The sequence below is a fragment of the Dermacentor variabilis genome, chromosome 1 (assembly GCF_050947875.1).
Source record: "Dermacentor variabilis isolate Ectoservices chromosome 1, ASM5094787v1, whole genome shotgun sequence".
NCBI lineage: Eukaryota > Metazoa > Arthropoda > Arachnida > Ixodida > Ixodidae > Dermacentor > Dermacentor variabilis.
The window spans coordinates 210,548,034-210,554,431 of NC_134568.1; positions in this window are offsets into that span (position 1 = coordinate 210,548,034).

Sequence of the window (6,398 nt, forward strand, 5' to 3'; positions counted from 1 at the left end):
TATATATATATATATATATATATATATATATATATATATATATATATATATATATATAATCACAGTAAACAATGAACCGAAAAAAATGTGTCCATACCTGTGGCGACGAGCATTGCAAAGATCGAGTGAGTAAACAGCAATATGTAGTACACACTAACGTGATGTACGAGATCCTAGAAGATGCTATAAAAATGGACGCGGATATTAACAGTCTAGTTGACATATAAACAAAAAAGCGACGTAGAACAGATAATTGGTGGTCTATTGTAGCAACAGAATGGGTGTTACGAAAGGGCCGTAGAGATGGACGGATGACGGGCGGGTGGACTGATGAAGGGATGGCTCATGAGGTGACAAAATTCACAGGCGTACAATAGCTGACTATGCTGACCCAAGAGAAGCCTTCGTCATAAGGGGGACGTAATGATGATGGTGACATTGAATATTTTTAGCCCTGGAATGATTTTGTGCGCTTTGATGGCACGAAATCTTGAACTTCACTTTCCTTTTATCCGAGCGGCAACGAGTTTGTAACTTTTATAAGCGCAAGTATACCTGAATGCAATCGTTTATACATTATGCTCCCGGCCCGTTCCTTGTCGATCTGCACCTGTCTTCGCGTGCTGACCTTTCGCTATTGAAACGGAAGTTATGAATTTCCGTGTTCGGCGTACTATTTCCGTGTTTGTTTTCTTTCTTCTTCTCACTTTTAAACCGAAATGGTGAGCCATAAACTATAAATAAATACGTGCGTGCGTGCGTGCGTGCATGCATGCGTGTGTTGTGTGTGTGTGTGTGTGTGTGTGTGTGTGTGTGTGTGTGTGTGTGTGTGTGTGTGTGTGTGTGTGTGTGTGTGTGTGTGTGTGTGTGTGTGTGTGTGTGTGTGTGTGTGTGTGTGTGTGTGTGTGTGTGTGTGTGTGTGTGTGTGTGTGTGTGTGTGTGTGTGCGTGTGTGTGCGCGTGCGTGCGTGCGTGCGTGCCTGTAACCTCTAACCCTGTTAGGTGATGAGCCATTCATTTCAAAATAACATGGTTCATTCATTTACTAGATACCTGCCAACACATAGAGGCAAAGGAAAACAAAGACCGCTGCGTAGAATGATATATTGAATGTGCAACGTCGGAAACGCCAGCAGCACGCCGATGGAAGCCATGTCGCACAACTCCGAAATGCCATTTTGATAGTTTGTTTCCTCACATGCTCACGGAGCTATGCAGGCAAAGCACGCTCTACAGGCAGCGGCGAAAAGGACAGAGGGGTTGCTTTCGCTGTTCGTGGCCAGCGAACCGCTCGCTGGGCTGGTTGCCAATAGTGCGGTGCACAGTCAGTCCTTCGCAATGAAATATAGCAAACAGGAGGGCGACGGCCTGGAAAGCAGGAGGCGGCGGGCATCGCGTGTAGCGGCTACATAAGACCGCCTCGCAGGAGTCGCCGCGCTCCGCCGGCGGTCACACGACGCGCGTCCAATTTATTTGCAGACATCGAGTCGTGAGCGCGGTGGCGCGCGCCGCTTTAAAATTCGAGGGCGCACGCACCCCTGATCTGATGAACAGCACGCAATTGCTCAATCACGCCATTTCTTAGTCGGCGGTTATCAGACAGGGGAACTTGAAAGAAAGAAAGAAAGAAACGAGAGTGCAATTAAGAAATGCCGCCTATTCAAACACATGTACAACGCAGAAATGCTTTTTTTCTTTGCGATAATCTCTGGGTGGATTTTAATGGAATTTGGTGCATGTCAGAAAAAAATTATAGGCACTTTATGAAGCGGTATTTTTGTATGGGACGAGATGTCTTTTACGTAGATTAACCGCAAATGGTGAAGTTGAAAAAGAAATAGAAGCACGAAGTTTACAAATGCGTATATAATTCTGCACTAAGAAAAGAGACCGCAGTTCTCTGAGCGCCATCCGTTAGGACATCTAAAGCGGATAAACTTCATATGGTAATTTATTTCTTAGAGGTATTTCCTACAATGTTCACCAGGGCTTTACAAAAGTCTTACTTATTAGTCGTTTCCTTAAGAGCAATGTATAATACAGGAATTTTGTTCGCTTTTGATGTACTATTAGATGCGGGTTAGAAAGTTGTGGTGTAATTTTTCATTGCTGAGTTACAGGGTTGTGAATTCGATAGTTTCGTTTTCTGGTAATCGGCAATACGATTCAAAACATTTTCTTAATCGCTGTCCTAAACAAATAATTTGCTCCCAACAGAGACTGTATTTTGAACTTTTTCCTTTAAATGCAACAATCCTCATCAAGCTTCGTGCAGCAGTTGCCGAGAGAAACCATTTCTCTTTTCCCATATATTTAGACAGGAGCCCCCAGGCTAAAGCTTCCTGATAACGCGGCCGCATCGGATTTTGTTACATTGATTATCCTTGCCGGAAGGCATTTCTGTACCACAAGATGCATATTTCTGAAGAAACTGAAACGAACTTCTCTTTTACACAAGTAAACTTGCATGCGTGTGAATGGTCAGTTTTTGGGAATCCTCTCCGACAGATATAGGCGACCAGCCCGCAAGCGTCCTGCCAATTAAGATGAGGAACAGAGGCGAAACAATCTGTTGTTTCTTCTTCTTCTCATCCTTCTTTTTTTTTTTGTCCGTGAAGCACGTTGATTTGGTTTACAGTTACCAGATACGACTGCGATCTATCAGACCGCACTTTGGAAAAATTCTGCTACAAGCCAGAAATTTTGTTAACCATAGTCGTACAACAATATTCCCTATTCGAGTTTTTGCTGTTGTTTCGAGCCGTCGCAATGAATACCGGTGAAAAGGATGGTTATGGACAGCACTGTTGCGGTTCCACGGACTCGTCCTCTTGCATTCGGCCTTAAGGGGCACTTCAGGTTGAGGTCACTTAAAAAGATCCACAAAGACCCTCTTTCAAGTTAATCGTGGTAACAATATTAATAATAATTTAATTATGTATTTGTTATTATGGCAACATATAAAAAAACGCACGAAAATAAAAATAGACTGAAGAGTGATTGTTTGCTGAAAGTAACATTACGTGATTTGCTGTAATCAAGCGTTGTCCGTTGAAGGTGTAACTTCTCACTCTGTGGGTGATATAATTAGCATGTATTTGCATAGGAAAGGAGGTAAACACGCGAAACCAGAAATATTTGCACGGGAATGGCAATCTACTTTTTCGGCCGCAATCATTCATGTCCTGTGGGCCGCTCAAACGCGCGGCCGAATCATTAGCGCCCGGTGGCGGCGCAGCCGTTCTTGCGCGCGGACCTTTTGTTCTCAGTGCGCACGCACAGAAGGCTGGCGCTCTGGCGCAAAACAGCGTGAGCGCGCAACGTGTGACTGGAGCTCGTTCCCGAAAGCGCTCTCTGCAGCGGGAAGCAGCGATCAACAGCCGCTCGGGCTTACGCGCGCTGGCCTAGATGGGGGCGGCCGAAGGATTTGTTAAGCAAAAAGCCCGGGCCCGATAAGGAGCGGGCGGGGGCTGCCTAATTCAATCGGCGGAATAAGCGGCCGATGGGGCGACCTCGCGTGCGGCTCGGGTGGAAGGAACCTGCGCGAAATCGAATGCAGCGCGCGAGGCGTGAAGCGGCGCCGACGCGGCGTCGGGCCGGCGGCACGCTCCTAAGCGCGCGCCCTCGCATCCGAGCCTGATCGCCCGCTCTCCGGAAGGCGGCGAGGAAAATATTAATAAGTAAACGAGCAGCAGCCCCGGCAATGTTCGACTGCTCCTCGCGGCCCGAAGCGCGGAGCTCCGGGCGCGAGGCTACGCGCAGCCTGGGAAGCAGCGGGCTCTCTGCGCGCGCGCCCTCTGGACGACCACACCCCGTCACGTGACACTTCTCTTCCCCTGGCGGGAGCGCCGCTAACTAGCGGCCACGGGCTTCTGGTTTCTGCTCCCGGCACTCTTGTTCTTGGCCGGACATTTCGACCACACTCAATTTCCGGGAAACCTGCCGACTGCGAATGCTCCGACGGCTGGTTCTCGCTTGGCGCACCTATTACTTTTCCGCAGAAAGGCGAGCGCGCCGCCGGCTTATTAGAAAACGCCCGTGGCCAGGCGCATTCGAAACGGCCCTGCCGCGCCTGTGGCGCGGTTAGAGCACAGCCTTTTACCTCCTCCCCCCCCTGGACACGGGCCGCCGAGGCCGGCGTCACGGAAGAGTGCCAGGGGTCGCCGCCATGGCCACAGTGCTGGGCCAGCCGTCGGTTGCGAGTCCCTTCCTAGAGGGCCTTTCTGCCGGGTACTTTCAATGCAGAAAGGAAACGGGGCGCAAGAGCCGAATCCGCCAAGATGGTAGCTTGTGAGGCCTACTTGTCATTAACTGGTCACTTTCGCTTATAATATTTTATTAATATGTTACTATGTAGAACTGTCGGATGCGCGGTTACTTCATCATAAACCTAAATGTCCAAAGGCATTGCATTCGCAAAGCAACGTCTCACGGTATCTGTAATAATCTCCTACTGAGACTCGAAGACTGCTCTTGGACGTAATCGCTTTTCAAGTCTGTTCTTATTGCTGACTGGCATGCTACCATCGTGAAGAACCTGTTCTCTCCTTCCCCCCCCCCCCCCCCCCAAGCTGCATCGCCGCGCATGTGGAAAAAGTGAACGTCTCTTCATGTTTCTTTTGATAAAAGCTTCCTTTATTTGCCTAAACATTTAGACGGAGGCGTAAATCGTATGTTGGGTCGCCACGTTGATGCTGTAATCTGAATTTTTATGGGATCCAGAAATATTTTGAATGCACTTTACGATTGCATTTTGTCCTCTATGACGACACAACGGTCTAGATTAAATTAATGCCAATTTTCTTGACAGCTGACGGCAAGAATACAAATTACAGTTCCACATGCAAATAAATTCACATCAAAGTTCACTTCTTTTACGTAATTGATTTCAAGCTAATTTTGAAAAGCGTCCAAAAGAACGTTCAATATAATGTATAACGCAAAAACTAGGTGTGCAAGTGACACACGCCAGACTTACAGCAAACCTTGGTTTGTTTTAAAATATCTATAGATCGAACCACGTACACGCACACAAGCGTCGTCAACGTCACACAACCAGTAAAAACAGTCAAAACCACATTACGCAGAGGTACGCCTATCAAGAAGCTAGTCTTCTCTGTTTGTGAAGAGGAGCAAAGGCCGCATCCAGGAATTTCGGCTCTAAATCTTTCTAATGTGGCATGCTTCCGCGATTTCTTGTTCGCGCTCTGTTCTTACTTTTCAAATGATATAAAGATCAAAGGGCGGGATGCATCCGCGCATCTCACAATTCCAGTGACAGCTTACGAGCCGTGCCATATTCGGAAGCAAGTCTGAATTTTCGCACACCCTGTCATTGCTAAAACGTCTGGCGAACATAAAGGTGTCAGGTAACCGACATACGGTGTCACAATCAGTAAACTGTGTCTTGTGCTTCGTCTGGGGAAACTTTATTTTTTGCCCTTATATACTTAAAACGCGACTCTGAAGAAATTCTTAAAGTGCACGGCGAAGAAAATGACTTTGACTGATTCCTTGGGGATGCGATTTCCTGAGGCACTGGACAAGAACTTCTAGATAGTTGATGAAAAATAGGGAAGGACAAAAATCAAGGCACCGAAGCATCCTAAAGGGCCACTAAAAGCGGCACTCAGTTTATTCCGGTGAAGAATTATTTCAAGACCTGACTTTCGAAAGGGTTGATTATAAGGGGATAAAGTTGCGCCCTTGGATTATTACCGGTGCGTGAGTATGTTGTCATTGAAAATATTTTCGCATGTATGGCCCGTTTTTGTGCAGAAAAGTTCTTCAAAATCACTGGACTGAGACACTGATTTTAATCACCATTAACATAAAGCAATGTCCACATCCCAGTATTCGCTGCATTAGTAAATTTACGTCAGGGCACGTTATAAATTACGCTGTATCAAAAGCTCGAATGAAGCATTGTAAACAAACAATAAGTTTTTTTCGGAGCATGCTTGGTCGTTTTTTATCATGATCAAGTTCCAACAGACAGTCTTACGACTCCGTTAGCGTCTGTGTATATCTTCGTGACTTATACTGTCAAAGGAGCGTCTCTGGCTATGGCCACTGTCGCAATCGATGACGTTGTTTTCGGAAGACCGAGACAAGTCCTGAGTGCTTGGGCTTGCACGCTCTGGAGTTTGCGAATATTCGTAGTGCAAGTATTTCCTATTACAGGTAAGCTGTACCGCAGGAAGCCCAAAAACAGTGCTTTATATAGCTGCAACATTGACATTGACATTGACATTGACATTGACAGTATACATTGACACAGATGTCCTGAGAGCGCACATCCGACACCTGACTCGGATTCCCTCACACCATCTTGCTTGCTTGCCAGCAAAAAGGCCACTTTCAACTTTTGCTAAAACTATTGTAAGACATCAGTCGTAC